The sequence below is a fragment of the Oryctolagus cuniculus genome, chromosome 11 (genome assembly GCF_964237555.1).
Source record: "Oryctolagus cuniculus chromosome 11, mOryCun1.1, whole genome shotgun sequence".
Lineage (NCBI taxonomy): Eukaryota > Metazoa > Chordata > Mammalia > Lagomorpha > Leporidae > Oryctolagus > Oryctolagus cuniculus.
The window spans coordinates 12,743,053-12,766,800 of NC_091442.1; the positions used below are offsets into that span (position 1 = coordinate 12,743,053).

At 58.0% G+C, this 23,748-nt stretch overlaps 1 protein-coding gene and 1 long non-coding RNA gene across 2 annotated transcripts in view; both read right to left on the minus strand.

Moving 5' to 3' along the window:
- Positions 1 to 22,948, minus strand: part of EYA2 (EYA transcriptional coactivator and phosphatase 2) — a 204,042-nt gene extending 181,094 nt beyond the window's left edge. Inside the window, exon 1 of the mRNA XM_017350738.3 lies at positions 22,617 to 22,948. The gene's annotated coding sequence lies outside the window, so the exon portion shown is untranslated. The remainder of the gene's footprint in view (positions 1 to 22,616) is intronic.
- Positions 2,735 to 4,156, minus strand: LOC138844474 (uncharacterized). Its single transcript, XR_011380362.1, has 2 exons — positions 3,490 to 4,156; positions 2,735 to 3,039 (listed from the first exon to the last, which is right to left on the minus strand). It is a non-coding gene; the product is annotated as an uncharacterized lncRNA (long non-coding RNA).
- Positions 22,949 to 23,748: the final 800 nt, after the last annotated feature.

Consider the following 23,748-nt stretch of genomic DNA (forward strand, 5'->3'; position numbering starts at 1 on the left):
TCACAGGCAGCAGCTTAACCTGCTGCTCCACAATTCAGGCACTGAGAAGTGAGATTTTAAAATCACTATAAGATTTCATGCTCTCCAACGCTCTACTTCCACGCCACCTAAAGTCACTGCAGGGACAGTGTTCCATGCATCAGGAAGCAACGGCTCAGCAGCTGAGTGTGTGGGTCCTGGAGGAAGACTGGCCGATGGGCCGGCACCGTGGCTCACTAGGCTAATCCTCTGCCTGCGGTGCCGGCACACCGGGTTCTAGTCCCGGTTGGGGCGCCGGATTCTGTCCCAGTTGCCCTTCTTCCAGGCCAGCTCTCTGTTGTGGCCTGGGCCCTGCATGCCATGGGAGACCAGGAGAAGCACCTGGCTCCTGCCTTCGGATTGGCGTGGTGCGCCAGCCGCGGCGGCCATTGGAGGGTGAACCAGCAGCAAAGAAAGACCTTTCTGTCTGTCTCTCTCTCACTGTCCACTCTGCCTGTCTAAAAAAAATAAAATAAAGACTGGCCTATGGGAGCAGAGAACACAAAACACACACCCAGGCCTTTTACCCAGGTGCACCTGCTGGTCATACTCCACCCACTGCTCTGCCAAGCATGCTCGCTCTACACACACACACACACACACACACACACGTTCTATTTTCTGCTGAACCACTTGAGTCAGTTAGACGCATCCCAGCGCTTTCCTCCTCAATACTCGTGTGTGCACTGCTCTCAGGGACACGGTGACGTCACCTCGGCCCCAGCATGCAGCGCAGTGACCTTACCAGGGCCACAGGGTTTGACCCGGTCCATCGCCCACACTGACCTGCGGTAGCCCAGTCTGCTCCCGCCGCCCAGCACCCATTCCGGAAGCTGGCCCTGCACTGGGCTGGTGCCAAGCTCCAGGATGGGGTCCTGCTCAACCCGAGTCCCATCCCTGTGACCGCCCAGGCTGAGGCCACCGTCTGCGTCTTGACTTGGGGGTCGAGCAAGGGTCTGACAGTGCAGCGGGAGCCAAGAAGGAAAGAAGAGAGCGGAAATCAGAGGCTGAGCGGATGCTGGGCAGGCAAGACGCCCATCACCCACTGCAGAGAGCTAAACACGGAACAGGAGAAGATATCCGTGGGTCTTCTGTAAGCTGCAGGTGCCGTGCACACACACAAGGCCGGCCTCCAGGCCTCAGCGCGGGGCCCAGAGCCTGCCCCAGGAACACCTCTCTGCCTGTCTGGTCTCACCTCCTGGGCTCTGGGCGTGGGAGGATGCAGTATTTCCAGCGCCATCACAGCCTCCCCAAGGGGCTCCCCATGGCCAGCTGGGCCTGGACCTCCCCCCACCTGGGCAACGTGGAGATGGAGCCCCACCCAGCTGACCTCACCACGGCTCACGAGGAGGCTCACGCTGTCTGATTCTTCTCAGACCCTGAGATTCCAACGGCTAGAAAATCTCCAAAAAAACAAAAAATGGGAAAACATCACTGGGAGGACCCAAAAAGGAGGGCTGCCCTGTGATCTATTAAGTAAAACATGTAAAAATGACACGAGAAATTTTAATCCTAACAAGGAAACCCACTCACAGCCTCACTGAACAGGACACAGGAACAGCCGCTCACCCCTTCAATGGAGCCGGTGTGGCTACGGAGCTCTGCCCCTACTCACTGTCCTCACTGCGCGACGGGCCAGCTGAACCACTCTGCCCTGAGCCCAGTGTCTTCATGTCCAGAAAAAGGTCCCAGGCTCTGCGTAGCCCGGAAGCCATGAGTTAAAATCTTGGCTTTGCCGCATCCACGTTCCCAAGCCTCCAGTGTGTCACTTAGCTCCGCGCAGCCTCAGTTTTCTCATCCGTAAAATGGCAACGCAGTCCCTGCCTCCAAGGTGTCCTTGCACTCATCCGCCAGAGATTCCCGAGCACCCACTGCACGTGTGGCGTTCTGCTCGATGTCGGGAAGACGACCGTGAAAGGACAGGTGAGCTCCAGCCGAAGGGAGACATAATTACGCCAAGACTACACAACTAAGTGTTGAGTGACAAGTTCAAGTGCTTTGCAGAAGTTCAAGATGTTAGGAAGGTGTACGTAGGGACGGGCTGACTGCCTGCCCACCCCGAGGAGAGTAAGGATTACATCACTCACAGTTTGTCACATCCACAAATTGCCTGCGCTGTTGACATATTTTTGCTTTAAGTGGACTCTTTTCTTAGTCTTAAATAAATTGAGCCTCATTTGAAGAGGTACCACTCATTCATGTCCTCCACAGGCTGTCCGTCTGTCCACGGCCCTAGCACACACGGAAATGAACACATTAGTGTTGAGAGAGAGTCCCAAAGCTCCCTCCGGGCGGCAGGGCGAGAACTCAGGCACACAGCGGGCACCCTGAAGGCGCAGGTCTCGTCCTCCGGCCGGCTCCTCCAGAGAGAAGGCAAGCGTCGTTTCTAAAGCCTGCTGTCCCCTAACTCCTCTCTCCACAAGCCCCCCAGTCTACCCCAGGAGCTACAGTCAACCTCACGCCCAGCTCCCCAGCGCACCGCGAGAGCAGGGTTAAAACCAGCGTGGCTTTGCTTCAGTGGCTGAGAAAACACAGCAGTGCCAGTCCGGGGACAGGAAAAACACTTTGTTCAGTTCTATTCGGGGGAAATCCCATAAATCAAGAACCCATCACATCTGCGTGCGCGCACACACACACACACACACACCAACAGACTCCCGCCCGCGCGCTCACACCGCCCCTCCTTCACAGAGCAGTTAACCATTATGTCAACGTCTTAAAAGCTTCTTAATTTGGTTTAATAGCACTTCAAGTTCCAGAGCAGTGGGGCAGATTTAGGTCAAATACGTTTCATTCTGCCTTAAAAAAAGTAAGTGGGAAGAAGGGCCGGGGCACGCGGGGACGGTGGAAGCCGGCGGGGAGGGCTGGGGGGCGTCAGCGCGGCGGCTGGGGTCCCAGCCCCATCTTCTGGGTGCACATTAAATTCCCTGCCACGAAGAAACACCGCTCCGTATCCTTGGGGATCCAGCGGTCCTCTCGCTTCCTCACGTGGGATGGATCCACTCTCCTGTCCGCTACCAGCTAAGAGAAGCAGGAAGAGAGTCCTTTGGTGGCTCCGGTGTTGAGCCCCCACATCCGGGGAGACTAGCGGGCGGGGTGAGGACTGCGGCAAACCGAAGAGGACACGCTCTGGCTAGAAGGAGTGTCCGCGACCGAGACCCCCGATTGTCACCAGGCAGGAATGCAGACCTCACTTGGCCGATCTCCCAACGGCCCAGGAGAAGCCAGGAATCTGGGTTTTTATATGGAATCTCCTGATTTTTAAATGCTGGCAACTCACTGAAACCCAAACAGTCTCTGGCCAAAGAAAGCACATCTGTGGGGCAGAGGTGGCCGCAGGCTGCCCTGCGTGACCTTGGGTGAAGGAGGAAGAAAGCCAGCCTGGACTTGAGAGCCGCTCTTGGAGCCGCCCCCCTCCCCAGCCCCCCGCGTGGGGCTCCTCCTCGGCCGCCTCTGCCTCAGTATCCCCACCTGCACCACGCCAGGACCGGCCTCGGTCACGTCCACACTCCGCCATCCAAGCTTCTCCGAGAAGCCGTCAGCGGAAAGAATGGCGCATCCAGGCCGAGAAGGTGGGACAGAACTTGACACCGTTTCCAAAACCGGTAATTCAACCAGCAGTGTTTCTCTTCCTCGGCTGAGGTTTTGGGAGGCAGTGGGTGTGTTTTTAAAAAAACACAACACACCGAGTCAGGAATTTCAGCAGGAAAAACGTGGCAGCCCCGCACGGCTCACATGTGGGGCTGTGCTCCTGGGGGTACACACGGCTCAGCCTCCAACAGCTCAAGGCTGAAGACGCGGCGAGGCTGGTGTCGGCCCCGCTGGGAGCCCGGGGCGCGGTCACTGGCCCAGATGGGCCCCCCGGTTAGCAGAGCAGAAACACACACACAGACGCTCCGGTCTCTAGGACAGGAGGAAGAGAGAAAACGGCACCCCACGAAGCTCCCAAGTACCAGGCACCCCGCAGCTACCTGCGCCCAGCCCCACAGGGCAGCCGGCCTCCAGCGGGGCACACGGACTGCGGGGTCAGGCCAAGCACCCAGCCCCTTTGTGCACCCATCTCACTGGATCCGTGAGGAACTCTTGCCATGCCCACTCCACGGATGAGAAAACTGAGGCTCAGCCAGGAAACCGTGATGGAAACCTAAGTGAACTCAAAGCCCTCTTTTTGTTTAATTTCTTTTTAGAAACCATGAGTCCTGCTATGGAAGATGAACCTTCACAAGGTCAACCCGGCAAACTGGCCACAGACAGGGGCCCGGCACGGGTCCGAGGGGCAGGAGCGACACGTGCCTAGGGGCTGACCGCTGAGCAGCTCTTCCCAGAAAAGGGAGAGGGTCTCCATTCCGTGGGGCGGGGGTCCCTCTGTCCCCATCACCTCCAAACAAAGAGGGGAAACTGGCCCGAGAGAGTGGAGACAGCCAGGTCAGGTGGCAGAGCGGCAGAGGGGCGGGCGCGGCCACCTTGGACGTGCCGTTTAACGGCCTGGAGCCCCTGGTGCACCACCTCTGAAACAGGTGCCGTAAACATCCCACCCCCCACCGTGAGGACCGCCTGGCGCTGGGCCCAAGGTGCTCCCAGCACCCATTGCACCTGCTCCTCCAGCGAATCCTGCCGCACCCACAGTCCCACTGCCTCCCACGGAGCCCGCTCACCTCTCCTGGTCGGGTCGGTGCCACTTCCTGGCCTCCACAGGCCCCTGCCAGCAGCCATGGGGACTCTGCTAAACCCAAGTCAGGCCCTGTCCCTCCCCTGCTCATGGCCCTGCGGTGGCTCCCACCTAACTCCCCAGAGCACGGGTCTCCATCCGGTGCTCCGGACCGTGTCTCCTGCCCTCCCTCCCGCCACCTCAGCTGCAGCTGTGGCAGACTCCTGGCTGTTCCTGAACACTCCACGCCCCCGAGAGGCCCTCCCACCCCCAGCGATGCGCACCAGCCAGCCTGGTCCCGCCTGCAGGAAACACTTGATGCATTTGCAAGGGTTCCGCGAGCTGGGAGTTAAACTGGGCGTTAAACCGCTGGGAGCCGGCAGTGTTGACACCAGGGTAAGCGGCAGAGACTGTGAGTCAGGGCCTTTTGTCCCCAGAGACTCCGCGAACCAGCAGGCAGCGCAGGGACCACTCAGACCAAGAACAAACGTAGAAATCGGCTCCTCTGGCTTTGCTCCGACAGCGCCCACCCTGCCTGCCCCACTGTACTTTCGCAGAGCTTCTAACAGTTGACATTCACCGTGCTCTGTCTTCCTCCCCCACAGGACAAAAGCTCCACGAAGGCAGGGCTCCCGGCCGCTTGTCCACCGCCAGGGACAGGGACAGGGCTGCTTGTCCATCACCAGGTGCTCAATGGCTGAATGGCGGCCAGGACGGTTTCCGTGGGAAACCAGAGCACGACTACATTTCAGACACCTGGCAGGCCTGAGATGGGGGAAGAGAGGGTGCGGGGGGGAGATAAAGGACAAGAGCAAAGCCCTCACCGGGCACAAGGCAGTTTGGGGAACAGGATTCACGCCCTGGGGTTCCTCTTGGTACACCAAGATCTCACGTCAGGAAGCTGAACCAGGTTTGGTGCTGTTCACCCCTCGAGCCGCAGCCCTCAGGCCCAGAGCGGCAGTGGACAGCCAGGTGTCACCAGGCCCCTGTCCACTCTCCACCACCCACGTCCCAGAGCAGACGCGTCTATCTGAAAGGCACATCCACCATGGCCTCTCAGGTATAAAAGGTTGAAGAGTCTCCCCCAAGTCTTTAAAATGGTCTCACTTCCCATCCACTGCTGGATTCCTTCCAGGATATCTTACAGAGTTACACGTGGACGTCCCCCTGTGATTAACCCGAGGCAGCCCACGTGTCACCTCCACTGCCAACGCAGAGCCTGCTGGGTGCCACACGGAAGGAAAAGGGCGCTCCTCCTCCGCCACGGTGACTCCTCCACCTGAGCGGCAGCGGGCGCCGGAAGCTCAGAGAACCCACTTGCTTCAGACCAGTGTCCGGTCCGTATGTGGCCGTGGGAACCACCGCCCGTGGTGCACGGGGCTGGCTCAGCCACGGAGAACCTGCTGACCCCCAAAGTCCACAGCACTGAGGTCGGGAGGCCTTGAGTCACCCAAAGACAGGTGCTTCTTCTCAGCCTCTAGAATACTGAAGATCAACCTGGCCTACGATTCCACTTTATTTGTGACAGAGGCAGCAAAGATGCCCCCTTCCTTTTTTTAAAGATTTATTTATTTACTTGAGAGGCAGAGGCAGAAAGAAAGAAGTCTTCCATCTGCTGGTTCACTCCCCAGATGGCTGTAAACACAACAGTCTGCAGACCAAACACAACGACCTTGGCTGCCAGTGTGCCCCTCTCTGCTGCCATCGCGCCCGCGGCGGCCCTGTTAGGACGAGACGAGTCCAGTGGAGGCGATAACAGGAAGTGAAGCTCAGGGCGGGAAGGAGAGAGGGGCCCTCACCAGAGGCCCAGGAGTGTCAGTGCAGCCAGGGCCCCCCGCCCGCCAGCCCAGGGCCACTGAGCCACCTCCCACTTCTCCACGAAGGCCGCTGCTTCTCTACGCTTGGCTAGAGCACCCCCGATGCTGAGCGCTAACTTTGTACAAGACACACAGAAAGAGGTAACCCACCCAGGCACACCGCTGGCTGAAGTCCAAGGGACCCCCAGACCTGGGGGAGTGGGAATAGCACACAGCATCCCGCACCAACCTAACGGCATCACGCAAACAGCACGCCTACCAGGAGCACCCGTGTTACCACGCACTGGGCCTATCCCAGTGAGGGGAAGTCCAACTCCAGACAGCGCGGTGGCCTGGGAGGAGCGGCCTGCCGAAGGCCTGCCAACAGGTGCTCCACAATGCGGCTTGCGGGGCGCAGGGCACCCGGAGCCAGCCCACCTCCACTTCCTGCACCGTTGCCAACCTCCCCCCGGAACCCACCCTTCCCCCACGTGCCCAGCTCCGCAGGCAGCACCACGCTGGAGCTTCCCGATAGGGTGGACGAGGAATGGGGCACCTGACCCACACCGCCCTGGACCTCCCGCTTCCCAAGCGGGGCCTCTCCTTTTCCCTAAAGCCACTCAGCGGTCAGCGTTCTGCTGCTACATGGGGGTGGTCCCAACGGCTCCGGGGCCCCCAGCTCCGTTTCTGCTTCATCCCAGCTCCGGGGTCAAGAAGGCAGGCGACAAATTCAGTGTGATCAGGCTGGGTGGGCACCCAGGTCCCTCCCAGCTCCGGGAGCTTCCCTGCTCAGCTCCCCAGCCTCCTGCTGTGGATCCTTTTGGGGGACCCCTCCTCCTGGCCCCCCGTTATGTTCGTAGCCACGGGAAACCATCACCCTCGCGACGTGAGTGCACAAGGAGCTCTCTGCCGTTCTAAACAGTGGCTGACAACCACTTACGAAACCTGCAAACATTTCACCACTCTGAAATCAACCCCAGATGACATAATCAGCCTCATCAGGACGCTAACGAGAGCCCCGAGGAGGGCGGGCTTGGCCGTCTCGCCTGCGCCGTGATGAGCGGCCGTGGGGAGACAGGCCTGAGAAAGACATAAAAATGAAGCGAGCTGATTGCTCCTTGGAAGGAGGCTCAGCCCCATCCCCACGAGAGTCAAGTCCTACTTTTTCCTGGAAACAATTTTTAGCATCTCTTGGCATCCGTCATGGTTGAGAATTGGTAAAAAAGGAATGTAGAGAGAGAGAGAGAGAGAGAGACTGCCTTGACACTAGAATCAGAGCCCAGGGTCTGGCGCAGAATGTGGGACAGGGGTCACGAACTGGGAGCCCACAGGTGTGAGTGGGGTTCAAAAATCAGGACGTACCTCATAAACACCCAGAGTTCAATGTCTTTTTAAAGAATCGGAGCGCCCCCCCCCCCCCCCGCAGGCGCTCTCCTGAAAGGCACCGCCCACTGACATCAACCATCACCTGCCTGCCCCGGCCTCTCTGGGTACCTGAGTTTGCAATCACTCATTTCAGATTCAGGCTCTACGCAATTTAAAAAAAATCATTTTAAAAGGATAATTCTGGCCTTGGACATGGCTGATGTGCACCCCCTGATTGCTATTCTCAGACCATCTGCCGTTCCCTGTCCTCTAATTTAAGTGGTCAGCTCCTGTCTCTCCAGCAACACCCGTGAGGTTGAGGTTTTAGTCTTTTCCGTTCTTAACTGAATTCCCCATGTCCAGAGCAGGGCCTGGTACACAGCTGGTGCTCAATACATAAATATTATACATAATTTCTATTTAATAAAGGCAGAGTGACAGAGAGATCCTCCATCTCCCGGTTCACTCCCCAGCCAGGGCAGGGGCAGGCCGAAGCCAGGACACTGGAACTCAGGCTGCCCTCCTATGCAAGAGGGAGAAACCCAAGTACCGGAGCCGTCACCTCTTCCCTCACCACGAAAGTGCACGTTAGCAGGAAGCTGGCTTGCAAGAGGAGCCGGGACTGGAGCCCAGGCGCTCCGCTGTGGGCCGCAAGGCACCCAAGCAGGACCCTAACCACTGCACCAAACGCCCACTTCCAGTGCCAATGTCTGGATGGCCGTACGGACGCGTGCAGCTTCTGCATTTGAGGGAAATCGGGGCCGGGGGATCGGGTGGAAGTGGGAGGTGAGAGAAAGCAGACCTGGAAATTCGGCTCACCTTGCTGTCAGGGGCCAGGGAGCCGCTTCTGGAGCGAGGCGGAAGACGGGGGCCAGGAAGCAGGGCCCAGAGCACAAACCCCGAACTCAGCGCCGACGGTGGCTGCAGCGTCGCGCCTGCTTGACCACTCAGATGAACACCGCCAGACGCCCCGGCCCTTGAGACGGCACTGGGGGTCTCCACTGTGCCACAGCCCGGCCACGGAACCACAGGCAAACTCCTCCGCAGCTTCCTCTCTGCCCACAGCACCCCCACTGTTGCCAGCTCTCAGCCCGGGAGGTCTCAGTGGAGACAAGGAAAGCTGCTCTCCGCGGCTCAATCCTGGGGTGTGTGGAAAAACCTGCGCCTCCCATCTCAGCTTCCTCCCCTCCTCTTCTGTCCTGCCCGCACCCACGTGCATGTGTGCCCCTGGGGGGAACCATTTCCACGGCTCACTTCTCCTGCGCACGTGGGAGGAAGCTTTCGGCAACCGGGATTTGTAGCAGGTGCAACCGAGGTGGGCCACACCCGGTAGCTCCTAGGATGTGAACTCCACTATCTGCCCTTCACAAACGGGGAAACTGAGGCTGGGGGGGGTGGTTAGGTCAACTCAAGGTCACGGGGCTGACAGAACACACACACATCCTTGTAAAAACCTGGAACACTCCGCCTACGACCCGCTTCCCCTGGGCTGTGTCTCGTGCCTGCCCTTAATTAATTTATCGTGCAGTCAAGTGAAGGTGAGAGAGGAGCTGAGTTGGGTTCTTTGTGTGGTTAAGGAGGCAGCGCAGGGCTTAGAAAGCCAGGCTCCAGGCCCGCGGGCCTTCCCACAGAGGCTGGATGTAGCGCCCGGCGCCCGGTGCGACCCTGACCGGGACACTCAGCCTCCTGCATTCACTTCATCGCCGAGGGGAGCCGCAGCAGCAGCCCATCACGGGGTCGCTGGGCGAGGGGAGTGCTGCACGGGCCCACGCTCACAGCCACCCCGAGCAGATCCTGGCACGGAGGGCGGACACAGACAGTCAAGGCTTCGCCATGCTGCTTGGCAGACCTGAAACCCAGACTAAACGTGCCCAGACACCAAAGGCTCCTCAGAAGACGTCGCTGCTGCCTGGAGGAGCCGTGTTTGTTTCCTCGATCCCCCTGGAAACAGCGCACACCGCAGTTCTGGTTACGGAGGGGCTGCCGCGAGCAGTGAGCAGAGATCGCCGGGGGAGGGTGGGGGGTGGACGTCCCCCCACGGGTCTGTTCCTTGAACGTCACTCCTGACTTCTGCCCTCCCTGGGTGCCCCTTTTTCTAACGACTTGATGTGCTAGACTTGTCAACATGTTTGTCTTAAGCAGCAAAAACTTAAGCAAGGCAACCATCTGTTTGCAGTGCTTGATGTATCTTTTTCAAATGCGCACTAAAGGCAGAACTGTAAAGAAAAAAAAAGTTCAGGCATGTTTCAAGTTAATGGGAAAATAAACGCCGTTTCTTAAAGACAAGACTGCCCTGGAGACCCATAGATTATTCTAGAATAATGTGTAAAACCCCAAGGCTGAAGCTACCTGAAGAAGGGCGAGGGGGAGCCACAGGTGCTAGTAACTTTCACTTTCCTCCTCGCCAGTGCTGGGGGGAGGGGTGGGTAGGGATCCTGCGCTGCCTAAGAACGCCCCAGCACTGCATGTCAGTGGCACAGGACGGTGTGAGCTCATTGATCTGGTGAGAAGGTGGGGGCGCAAGTGATCGCCCCCAAATCCCAGGACAGCACGGGGGTCCATCCCGCACGCTCCCGAGGAGGAAGCCGCTTCGCGCTGGTGGGTGGGACAGGGCAGGAGCTTCCGCCAGCCCCACCCCGAGCAGGGCTGTCTGTGGCTGTGTCCAGGGCCCACTGCTTCTCCGTGGGGAGCGGGGTCGAGGGCCACCGAGGAGGCTGCTCTTGCAATGCAGGAACTGCGCCCAAATAACCCGCAGCCGGAGGAAGTCGCTGCGGAGTCCCTGGCCACCGTCGGCGGTCAGCGCACTGGGCCAGGCCGCCCGAGCCCCAGGGCACACGGAGCTGGGATGGGAGGCTCTGGGCCCCGCCTGGCCGCCCCAGCCTCGCGGTCCACTCTGGACAAACGGATACGCCTCTCACGGGGCTCTGTGTCAGGGCCACAGCAACTCCCATCAGAGCGCGTCAAGTCCACTTCTTCCTTCACATCTCCCGTCTCTCCAGGTGCTGAGATGATCGTGCCGGCTCTCGGAGGCACGTCTGTCTGTCTGTCTGTCTGTCCTCCTCAGAGCCCCAGAGTCTGGGGGATGCTCCCCTCACTACAAACCAGCAGAGGCGGCAGCACCCACAGCCCCAGGCAGGAGGTGCAGGACTAGGGAAACTGAGGCACAGCCAGGGTTGGGACCCAGGGAGGCGGGCTCTGGAGTCCAGTGGAGAACTTGGATTGGATCAGCTGGGCGAGCGTATCAGATCTGGACCGCTCTGAGGGGGACCCGTTCACGCCGGGGTGAGGAAGGGGCCATGTGTCTCTGGCAGGACAAGGCAGCAGGAGAAAAATGAGAAATCCTGTTTTCTTTTTCAATTCATTAAGCCTTGTTGAGGGGAGCAAGGACCTCATTTTTTTCTTCCCTTTCATTTTAACAGGAAAACGTGCATTTCAAAGCGTGCTCCACAGCCCTGCTGAAGTCTCAAGTTCAATGACAAAGTCCTCATTGTGGCTGGGGGACTCCCTGGCCTTCCAGCTTGGGTTATAAAAATTTGGTCTGAGCCCAAAGTCTGGCTTTAATAGAATATTTTAATTTTGTTTAATGAATATTATTTTAAATCTGTTTGGCAGTTAAAAAATGTGTTCTTTTATTTTCAAATTAAAATTTACCGATGTTCAGTGCTTTCCCCCAAGGGAGAGGTGCAGCAAGGCGGGGTGGGGGGGATAAGAACACAAGCGACCATTTTCTGTGTGCTGTCATGTGCTAAACACCCCACTGTGCGCTCGGCTCCCTCTCAGCCAGCCGTGCGCAGCGGGTGTGACCCTGGCCTGTCGCTCCCCCTCTTCGCGGAGGAACGACACAGGACCCTGCGCTGTTCTTTTTTCTGCTCGGCCCTCCCCGGGTTTGCTGCTGGTTCTTCCCGGGTTGGCTACCGATCCTTCCACCTCCGTGGAAGGGCGGTTCCCCCTGCCACTTTCCCCACTTCCGCGGGGGAGCGGCACACCGCCGGCCGGCCGGCTCTCTTGGGGGCTGCTCAGATGTTCCCCTTAGATGTTCCTGGTGCATGTTGTCTCTCTCCTCCTTTATAGTCCTCTTCCACCAATCCCAACTCTGCTACCCACACGCCGAGTACGCTGCTCTCCTCCAATCAGGAGCAAGATCAGCTCCTGCAGGTTACTGGTCGAACTGGAGGCAGCTGTGTAGAAGCTGTTTACTCCTCTCCCAGCGCCATATTGTGGGAGAGCAGATGCATAGAATAAGTCTTAATTCCAGTAACTTAGTCTAGTCCGAGTTGCTCCCCACACTGGCCGTGGGGGAGCTCACAGCCTCGGTGAGAGTGGACTCAGGGCGGCTGTAGCCAGATCTGTCTCAGCCCAGAGCTGGCTTCATCAACCACTGTCCCTTCTTCACTCTGGATTCGAAAAGGAACTCGATTAGCCAATAGCTCAAGGGATCATGGCCCTGAACAAGAGTCCCTGTCGTCTCGGGAGCCGGGGAATCCGACACAGGCGAGCAAGTCCTGGAGCAAGGCTGAGTGTTGTCCGTGGATGACCTCCCCGAACCCTTGCAGTGGTTCTAGACGCAGATCATGGCCATCATCATCCCCATTTTATGGAAGGGAAGACTGAGCCCAAAGAGCCACGCGATCTGTCTCGTGTCACGCGGCTGGTGCCCAACAGTAGCCTACAAGGATTCAATTTACACCGCTGGCCTGGCACAGTTCCAAACGCTTCGGTCACCAAGTCCCCACAGCAGCTCTCCCAGGAGGAGGCCCTATCACTGTCCCCACTTCACGGGAGAAACTGAGGCCAGTGAACAGACAGGGTGAACCCCGTGCCGGGGTTTCCAGCATGTGGCCCGGCTCCTGGGTCCTGCTCTTAACCCTGGGGCTGTAAGTCAGCCACACCCGGCCCTCTCCCACCCATGGTGCACCCCGCCCCCATATTCCTTAGCCTTCTACTTTTACTCTCGGTTCTTTGATTGGCACAGAATTCTGCGTGTCTATTAATGGGCTAAAATGCGTAGTTGTGATTCCCCATGCACCGTATAATGATCCAGCTTGATAATTAGCGTATCTATCACCTCAATCGTTCATCACTTCTTTGTGATGAGAACACAGGTATTTGCAGCAGCGGTAAGACACGGCTTGGGGTGCCTGCGTCCCACATCAGGGTGGGCAGCTCGAGTCCTAGCTCCAACTTCCGATGCCAGCATCCTGCTCGTGTGCCCCGCGGGAGGCAGCGGGACTCAAGTAGCTGGGTCCCTGCCACCCACGCAGGAAACAGGCCGAGTTCCTGGTTCCTGGCTTTGGCCTGGCCCAGGCTCCACTACAGCAGGATTTGGGGAGTGACAGAAGATCCCATCTCCCTGCCCTTCAGATCAATAACAATGCTACAATATTTCTAAAACCCTCTCCCAGCTCTTTTGCAATATCAAGGCGTTCTTGTTAGTGAGTCACGGTGCTGTGCAGGAGCCAGCCCCTGGGCTCCCAGCTCACTGCAGCTTTGCACCCCTGGGCCAACCTCCCCCCACGCCCCCCAGGGAGCCCACGTGGCGTCTCTCCTTCTGTCCGCACCACCTCTCAAGGAGGCAGAGAGGCAGCGCCCTGCACGCCCCCACCCTGGTATGTCTGAGTGCCAGCACGGCCTCTCTGGGTGAGGGTCTGCCGAGCTGAGTCTTTCTTCCCCTCCCCACCGCTACTGGATGTTGGAAAGTTCTAGAAGTCAGGGCAACATCCTCTGGACCCTCAGCGGTCATCAAAAAAGAGGCAAGGGCCCTGGGGGGACACCCTGGAACCCCCCTACCCAGTGGGTCCTCCTTGCTGCCACATCGCCACCCGTCGGCTCCAAACACGACAAACGAGAAGCGTTCAGTGAATGAACGCAACAACGAAGACTGCGATTCCCTGGCTGCCGGGTGCAACGCTCTGGGCACCCAGCAGGCCCCGGATCAACACCAAATCACGGAAATGCTACAGGACGTGTCCCGAGGGAGCGCTCTCATCAGCACCCTCTGTCGAACTGCAATAGTGCAGGGCCAGCGAAGGCCCAGAGGCGCTCCCTTGGGCTCTGCAGGCCTACGGTCTCTGTGCTAACACCCAGCTGGGCCGCACACGGTAGCAGCTTACCCAGCCAGCAGCAGAGGAGCCGCCTCCGATTCTGTAGCTCCCAGCTCTGAACTGCTGTCAGTTTCTACAACCGCAGGCTCACTATTCTGCAAGGACCAGCTGACGTCTCTGTTTCTGAGCCTGACTTTGAGACGTAACCATCAGTTAGCATCTGTAAGGCGACGCACATGGAGAATGATGTTTTTTTTTGTTTTTTTTTTTTGTTTTTTTTTGACAAGCAGAGTGGACAGTGAGAGAGTGAGAGAGAGAGAGAGAGAGAGAAAGGTCTTCCTTTTGCCGTTGGTTCACCCTCCAATGGTCGCCACATCATGCCGATCTGATGCCAGGAGCCAGGTGCTTCTCCTGGTCTCCCATGGGGTGCAGGGCCCAAGCACTTGGGCCATCCTCCACTGCACTCCCGGGCCACAGCAGAGAGCTGGCCTGGAAGAGGGGCAACCGGGACAGAATACGACGCCCCGACTGGGACTAGAACCCTATGTGCCGGCGCCGCTAGGCGGAGGATTAGCCTAGTGAGCCGCGGCGCTGGCCCGAGAATGATGTTAACACCTGACTCTCCAGGCCGCTGTGTGGAAGAAGTTCTTACATCTGGGGGGGGGGGGTAGGGGCTGGATATCCTAGTGGTTAGGAATCAAACTGGGTCAAGGGCAAGGGTGTGGCGCAGCCATGAGCACACCTGCAACACCTGGGTTCAAGTCCTGGCTCTGCTTCCAATCCAGCTTCCTGCGGTGCACACCCTGAGAGGCAGCTCAAGTGTTGGCTCCTGCCACCCATGCACCCATGTCAGAGCCCAAGGCTGCACTCTGGGCCCTGGCCTTGGTTTGGCTCACCCATTGCTATGGGTATCTGGGGTGTGAACCAGTAGATGGAAAATCTTTCTAATAAAATGTAAATAAAGTTTTAAAAAATTTAAAACCACTGGGCTTAATCCTGGCCCCAAAACAAGCCAAGTGACCTTGGACCCATTACTTTTTTTTTTTTTTTAAGATTTATTTATTCAGAAGTCAGAGTTACACAGAGAGGAGAGGCAGAGAGAGAGAGAGAGAGAGAGAGAGAGAGAGAGAGTGTCTTCCAGCCAATGGTTCACTCCCCAATTGGCTACAGTGGCCGGAGCTGTGCAGATCCAAAGCCAGGAGCTAGGAGCTTCTTCCAGGTCTCCCACGCGGGTGCAGGGGCCCCAGGACTTGGGCCATCTTCCACTGCTTTCCCAGGCCACAGCAGAGAGCTGGATCGGAAGAGGAGCAGCCGGGTCTTGAACCGGCACACGTGTGGGATGCTGGTACTTCAGGCCAGGGTGTTAACCCGCTGCGCCACAGCGCCGGCCCCTGAACCCATTATTTCATCTCCCTGAGACTCAGTTTTCACATCTCTAAAATAGAGATGCAGTAGGTGTTGTGGTCCAGCGGGTTAAGCTGGAGCTTCGGACACCACAAACCCTACCAGCGCGCCTGGGACGGGGTCCCGTCTCTACTTCTGATCCAGCTTCCTGCTAATGCACACCTCGGGAAGCAGCAGGTGACGGCTCCTGGGCTTGGTTCTCTACCCCCACGTGGGAGATCTGGATGGAGTTCCTGGTCCTGACTGAGGCCTGATCCAGCCCTTGCTAGTGCAGGCAATTAGGGAGTGAACCAGATGAAACATCTCCCTCTGCCTCTCCCTCTCTGTTGCTCTGCCTTTGAAATAAAAAATAAAATAAAATAGGGATAACAGAACAGCACATTCTGGGGGCTGGCGCTGTGGCACAGCAGGTTAAGTAGCCGCCAGTGAAGTCGGCATCCCACAGGGGCGCTGGTTCGAGTCCCAGCTGCTCCACTTCTGATCCTGCTCCCTGCTAATGCTCCTGGGAAAGCAATGGAAGATGGCCCAAGTGCTTGGGCCCCTGCACCCATGTGGGAGACCTGCATGGAATTCAGGCTCCTAGCTTTGGCCCAGACCTAGCTGTCGTGTCCATCTGGGAAGTGAACCAGCAGATGGAAAATCTTTCTTACTCTGTCTCTCCTTCTAACTCTGCCTTTCAAATAAATAAATAAATCTTGAGAGAGAGAGAGAAAGCACATTCCACCAGCCACAGTTTGGAACCACAGCCTACGCTGTGTTTCCTTAGCTCAGTGCCTGGCACCTAATCAGTGTTCAATAACCCTGAGCAGTCTGGTACTCCCAGACAAGTCTTACAACCAGAAAAAACTTAGAAACCAAAAAAAAAAAAAAAAAAAAAAAAAAAATCTAATTCAGTAAAAATAAGCACAAAAATGACAGCAAGTCTTTTGGACAAGAGAAAATCGCCCAAACTGGACTCCTGGAGACACCGGGGGTCCCGAGGCATCGGAAGCCCCCTGCCCCCCCCCCCCCCCCCCCGCAGAGCAAAGCACTCCCGCCTGCCACAGTCTCCCCGTGCCCCCTCCTTTTATCGCCCTGGCTTTCTTGTGGGTGCTGAGCAATCTGAGACATTCCGAGCGTGGCAGACATTTGCTGAGTTGAAGACATTCCTTCTCCCCTCCTCCCCCCTTCCCTCCACACCCTAACCATTAACTTCTCCGGGGAGCACGGGCCCATTGCAGACCGGAGGTGAATAATCTCCTAGGCTCCATTCTTTTTCACGGCTGGATGGGGCCAGAACTGTTGACAACACGGGCAGCAAGTCACAACTTGTTACGCCACATGACACCGTCCCCGCAGAGTCTGGCTTCCCGCTCCTGCACCCGTCACACAAAGGCCAGAGGTGCCCCCTCCTGCCTCCTGCCCCTCCACCCCCTTCCCAACCAAAACGGACACTCAGACTTTTGCTGGAGCCATCGGTGTTTCTAGAACTCCCCGAGAGCAAAGGCCTGAGATGTGCAAATCACACACACCCACAAAAGAAAACACTTTTCCTGCGTCTCTAAAGAGGGGCTTTGCCGTCAGCTCCTGGGTTGGTAAACTCAGGGACACCGTCCCTGCCTCCGGGTCTCCTAGGAAGCCAGCGGTCCACGAGGGTCTCAAGGCTGGGGCTTCTGCCTTGTACCCCAAGTACTGAAAAATACAGTAGGAACAAAAACTCACTCTGGAAGCCATGGACACCTTAACCCCAAAGGGACTACAGGATGGGGACAGGGGCGACGGAAGTGACCAGGAGGAACACGAAACCTCTCTGACCACTGGCTTTCGCAGACCCCAGCTCCAGGAAGGGGGAATGTCTGCTTTGGAACGAGCCACGGTCCCGGAATCTGCTTTTTGCCCAGATCCGTGAGACAGGAACAAGCCGAAGGAGCTGGCACTTCCAGCCCCACATCTTCCACGAATCCTGGGGACCCCTTCCCATCAAGATCTGTCCCTGTGGACCCCAAAGCCCCTTTCTGTGTGCACTTGGACCAAACGTGTCCAGCAGGCAGGAATTCGGGCTTGGCCGAGGCAGCCAGCAGCGGCGGTTTTCTCCCCATTTCGGTGACCTTCGGAGGGCTTATTTATGCACTTCAGGCTCATGACCTAATACATGTCGGTTTGGCTTCTTCTCATAATAGCAGCCTGCAAAAAGCTTTTGAGAATTCCCCGTGTTTTCTCATTTTGGGTCAAGAAAATAAAATCGATATCTAAGTAACCCTAAAAAAAAAAATCAGCCAGCATCATCTACAACATGCCCACTGCCCTGCCTCGCTCTCGGGTCCATCCAAGTTCACGGCAACCGCGGCCATATCCAAGGTGACGGATCCAGTCACGGCGCATGTAAGAATTAGGCTAAGAGGGGGGCTTTTTGACACAAGTCAAACAAAGACATTTAAAACTCACGTTAAAACAATTACTGTGTGGAATTTTTTCTGTGTTTTTCCCATTTCTCAAACAGAAGTGTGTATGTTTTCAACATAGTTTCTCGCTGTAATTTTCTTTCTTGGCAAAGCCGCCTCTTACCATGAAACCCAAAGTATGCATGCGAGAGAAACAATAATGGTGGAAACAGACCCGGCCGTCTCTGGCACAATGTTTCTTTACAAAATTAAAATGTCTTTTGGCTAATCCACTGCTCGTATCTTTCGGTTAAGGGAGGCTCTTCTGGAGAGACGAAGAGAAAAGAAAGGAGAGGACAGACACAGCCAAGATAAGACAAAAGTCAGGTCGCCCTGTCCCCCGCGCGGCTGTTCCCCCTCCAGCTCCGCACTGGGGAGGAAATGCTGCAGTTTTAGCATTTCTCCTCGGGTCGCATTCACAGAGAGCTGACGATTGTCCTGTGAACGGCTGTTAAGTAGAGACGCTCAGATCTGCGGCAGAGCTGGGGATACACAGACTTAAAAACTCTGACATTCCCAGAAACTCAAAAGTTGAGAGCGGAGCGGGAGAAAGCCAGGGCCGGGATCACGCACACTGTCGCATTTTTGCCACAGCTCACGGGCTAGCAGACCAAGCCCTCTGGAACCTTTGTGAAACACACTGCTCGTTTTTTAGAGATGTTTGAGTTGGCATTATCACGCATCTGCATTCCTCTTCAATTTCTGCATCTATCCAAAAGCAGAGGCCGTGTTTTCCGAACGGCAGGAGTACACACATCTGGGCTCTAACCGCTATCACCCGGAGGCGGTGACAGCACAGATGGGGGCCCCTGTGCAGGCCAGCCCCCTCTCCCCCCACCCTGCAGGTCCTGCCCCAACCATGCCCCTCGGCCCCAACCGACGCACGGCCCGCCTGCTCCAGATTCAGGAAAGTGGCAAAGATGAGTCTCCCGGTGACCTGACTCTGGGGACCACCTGTGCCCGATTATTCTCTGCTCTCCAAATGTTTATTATCTGACCCCTAAACACTGCACCCGCAACCCTCCAGCACCTTCCGGTAAACCCGACTTGGGCTGCGTCTACCGTAACGTCAGAGGCTCTTTCGACTGCCTGCCGGTAACACTATTGACTCAGTTTAGGAACTGGAGTGCGGGGCATTAAGTATCGAAGGAACAAATCAAATTAGCCCTTGAAAACAAACAGCCATTTTCCCTTACCCAACCTGCTACCCATCCCGACTCTCAGAGGTTCGGATCTGCAGTTTCTAAACACTTCCCAAGATTTTAAGAACTTGTCGACGCAGCTTCAGAAAAAAACTGTGGGCCGCGCATTTAAAACCTTCCGTGTCCGGGAAACAATGGCATAGACGCTGCCAGAGCCACAGGTCCCACTGTTTGTGGCCGAGGCTTGCTCTGCAGCCAACGGAAGTCCCCCGTGGCTCTGCACAAGTCATCGGCCGTGGGACTCCGTTTCCTTGTTAACAAAGGTTGGATGAAAATTAAGACTCTCAGGAATCTTCCCTTTAAAACCCACGCGCAGAGCTGATTCCCAGCCTGACATCCGTGGACCCCTCAGCCGGCAGGAATTTAGCATCGTCGTGAAGGGCAAGGACACTTTGCAAGTGACAAAAACGGCCAGGGCACACAAGATGATGCAAGCAGGAAAATGCATTTTAAACAAAATGTAAAAACTGGCGACTTTCTTCATATTCTTTGGCCCTAAATACACCTGGCAGATACCTTCCTACCTGGAAACTGATTGCCCCTCTAATTCATCTATAGACAGAAGTCCAAGATGCATTTGGACACTTGCTTGTCTAAGTGCAGGAGGTTCACACTTGTTGGATTAGAAGGAGTGCTGGTCAACCACCATCAGGCCAGCTCAGAGCTTCCAACAATGAGAGCAAAGCATTGCTCCTGCAAATTCTCCAATTGTTCTCCTACCCGGGTCTCATGGCTGCGGGTTTAGCACTGTTTGAACCGCCACAAAGGAGAAAGGGGGAAAAGTGATCTGGGGGCGCGGCTCGGGGAGAGGCTGGGAGCGCAGGCGTAGGGGGCTGCGTGTTTCTGTTTTCTGTCCCCAGGCTGTGTTTTCTCGGGGCTGGGGCGAGTTCTCTGCACGGAGCTGCCTTCCAAGCAGGGTCCAGCGACTCCACTCCCAGAGCAGCTCACTAGAGAACGCATCATTCCACCGACACAACCCCGCACTGGCTCCAGAGGGTCCTGCCCCTCCCAAGCCCTGCAGCCGGAGAGCCACGTGCGAGGGCAGCACCTCCTTTCATGCGAAGCCTTTGGGGGAAGAAGTTCGTTTCTTCTCCAAGGAGTCCGCATCGGGCCAGCCTCGCTTTCTGTCGAGGGGCCAGGTGTGGAGGAGATAAGGGGCCATCTGACCCTCTCCTGCAGACTCAGCACAACCTGGGACCCAGAGACACCGTCAGCCGGATACGGAGTCTCCCTCCCGCTCCGGCCATCCCGGCAGACAGAAACCCCCAGGCCCCCGAAACACGCGTGCGTCTCCGAGTCATCCACACTCCCTTCTCTCCCCTGCCAGCCGCCGGCTCGCGCTCTCCCTGCCCCGAAAGGCATCTGCCGCGAGCTACTGGGAACCCCGCGTTTTCACCAGAACAGCCCGCGATTTTATTACACAAGGAGTTTATTGCAGGCCTAATTAGTCTCAAACTGGGCGTTCCGGCTGAGGACACCTAACACACATCTGGCGGAGAGCACGAGCCCTCCTTCGGAGCCTCTCGTGCCCGACGCAAGTTATCTTTGGAAAAGTCACTGAAAAAATAAGGAAACGGCTTCTTTGTGGGAAAGGAGTCATCTTGTCACGGGGGAACCAGGACTCGTCTTAAAGTGGACGCGCCTGCACGCTGCAGACTTAAACTGCCAGGTCTCAGCAGCTTCTGCTCCTAACTCAGGGCGCACTCAGCGGCACCACAGAGCCCTCGCCCAGGGCTTTTCCGTTCTCCCCGCGGCAGCCAGCGTTTTATCAATTTCCCCGTCTGGAACACGGCTTGCCATCGCTTCCATGCAATTTAAAGCAGAAGTCATGGCTGCTTAGTAGACACAGTGTGTCTCGGGTCTCGGGTGTTTTTGCCAAATCGTAATCCTGTAACAAGTCAACAAACCATCTCTTTATGACGTGCTTAACACAACATAAAAGGCATGAAAAGAAGATTTTAAAACTTAAGTATCTACAATATTGTTTTTTTTTTCTGTAAAGCCCAACGTACTGGTGTAGACATCTTTTTCTTTTTCTTGCCTTTCCTTAGTTATCTGATATCAAGAAAGTGATTTATGTGTTTATCCACACGGCCACTGTGCCGGGCGAGCTATTTGAGGATGGAGGAAAAGGGGGCCGCTCCTTTCAGATAAATCAGCGAGTGTCCTGAAGTCAGGAGCGAGACGGGGACAGGAGAAGCTGCTACAGAGAAGCCGACAGGGACAGGAGAAGCTGCTACAGAGAAGCCAGGTTGCTCCGTCGCTCAGCCTTCCCCGCAGGCCGCTGCTCACAAGGGCAACACTTAGCTTCCGCCAAAGGCACGGAGATTTTGAATCCAAACCCGGCCCTATGCTTTGTCCAAAGCAAGATTCAAACCGTCACCATTTGTACCGTACATTGCCTGTTAACCCTGCCCAGTCTGCCGAAGTCGGAAGAAGACGACGAAATAGAAGTTTGCGGGGTTACCGTGGTGGGAAGGGGGGCATTTCTTGGGTGAAATTCTTTCCCAAGGTTATTTTGAAAAGGAGTCTCCCCCCACATACACACACCCGTGTCTGCCCCCTTTTTCTCACATGGCGCCGTGGACACCCGCCGACGTGGATACCGGCTCAGGACTCAGACCCAGTCAATGCTAAGAACAGCCTCTCCCCCAAACCCCGGGCGCCCACGGCCTCAGTCTCAAGTGTAGCCGCTGCCCCTGCCCGGGGCCATGAGCCCCTCCAGGGAGGGAGCGACGACCGAACCAAGTCCTCACGGTGGCCCCGAACCCGCGGCCTCCGCCGTCCCCGGGCGCGCCCCGCCAGGCGGTGGCCCCTCACGCAGCACTTCAGGGACACGGGAAGAAAACGCTGTCCACCGCCGTGCAGCCCCCAGCCGGCTCCGGAGGGCGGCGGGGCGCTCGGGGCGCAAGGCGAGGCGCCCTCGCCGCTGCCGAGAAACGCGCGCCCAGGGTCTTTTCCCTGGCCGCGATCACGCGGGTTCCCCGGAGCTTGTCAGCGACTCCTTTCGGGATCTCGGGCCGCAGAGCCGTGCGACCTCCGGGCCGCGGGGCTCCGGGGCCGATCTGCCCCCCACTCTCTCCCCGTACAGGAAAGCCCTCGCCTTCCGCGAGTCGCCTTCGCGCGTGCAGTTCCCAAGTCCCAGCTCCCACTCAGCGGGCGCCGGGGCCGCGCGCTCCGCTACCACGCGCCCGGACTTTGCACGAGAGAGGTCGCGGGGAAGGCGAGGCTCGGCGGCCCGCTCCGCTCCCTCCGCGGTCAGCCACCCGCGCTGCCCTGGGGCGAGCTCCCGGAGCCCCTTCGGACCCGCACGGGAGCGCCTCCGCCACCTTTTCTTATTTTTGCGAACCGCCAGGACCGTAAACGCAACCAAACACGGAAGACCCAGCCCCGTCTACACCGCCTGCGCGCCGTGCACTTGTCCCGCGCGCGGGACTGCTAACTTCAGGGTCGCTCCCCCCACGCCCCGCCAAAGCGCACGGGGAAACTGAGGCTCGGGGCCTGAGGGGGACCTTCCCGAGACAGGGTCTGTCTGGTGCCCCCTCTGCCCCTGGACTCTGGGAGTGGCCCTGGGAGCCCCAGGCGCCCCCGAGCTCCCCGACAGCTGGGAGGCCCCGCTCGGCGAGCGCGGGACCGAGGCGCCGGGCGAGGGGATCCCGGGCAGTTCCCGCCCGGCGAGTCCCGGCGGGCGGCCCGGAGTGGGCGCCGCGGGCGGTACTCACCGCGCGCAGAGGAGAGGGCGCCCCGGCGCGGCGCGGCGCGGGTCGGATGCGGCGGGGCTGACTGCGGCCGGCGCGCTGCTGCCTCTGCTGCCTCCGCCTCCTGGGCTGCCGCGGCCGCTGCCTGCGCGCGGAAGACCGGCCCCTGCCCCTCCCTCGGCCGGGCCCTCCCTCTGCCCCCACCCGGGTCCCCGCACCGCTGCGTGGGCGCGTGGGGGCGCCGAGGCGCGGCGCTGGGCTCGGCCGGCGCACGCGGGGCGAACGGCTCGGGCCCTGCCGATGCGGCCGCGCTGCTCCGGGCGCCTGCAGCCGAGGCGAGCGCGCTCGGCCTCGCGGGTCCTGCCGGGGAGGCGAGCGCCCAGTCTCCTCCCCACCCAGCGGTCCCCAGCGCCGCCTGCCTCCCGGGGCAGCGCGTCCCCCTGCAGCCCGGGCAGGGCCCCTGAGAAAGGAAAGGCTGATGGGAACGAGTGCTCAGCCACGTCGCGGACACTCATTCATTCACTCACCCACCCATTCATTCATTCATTCATTCAGCGTGGATGGGGCCTCCACGTGCCTGCGCAGTGCCTGGCGGATTCCGCTGGAATCAAAACCCTGTTCTGCCCCCCTGGAAGTTACCTACACGCGGAGAGCCAGGCCTAACGCAAACACGCGAAGCCAGAGCAAGGCCACGCTGGGAACTGACCGCACCTGTGGCCCGAGGCGGTAATCCCAGCTACAGCAGTTCCGGAAGGCCTCTGGAAGGAGGTGACATCTGCATCAGGAGACCGTATCCGTGAGACGAGGGTTCACCCATTTCACAGATAAGGAAACTGAGGCCTCAAGAGTGTATTTCGATTACAGGGCCGAAATTAAGCCCCCCCCCCTTAATTCACCGTGGCCTGGCCACCGTGCAGTCTTTGCGGGGTTAGAGGTCTTCCACGGCGTCCGTGCACGCTCCTCTCCCCCTCAGCCACTGTCTAAGCTTATGAATTCCACTGTGGGACCTCCGGGCTCCCGTCTCAAAGCATCCTGGCCCGCCGTGGCCGTCTGTGGGGCTGCAGGAAGTGGGGAGGGCAGCCAGGAGGGTCTCGGGACGGAGCCTGGCGTGGAGTGCGCCCTCCGCGAGCCGTGGGGGTCGGGAATTCCGCCTTAA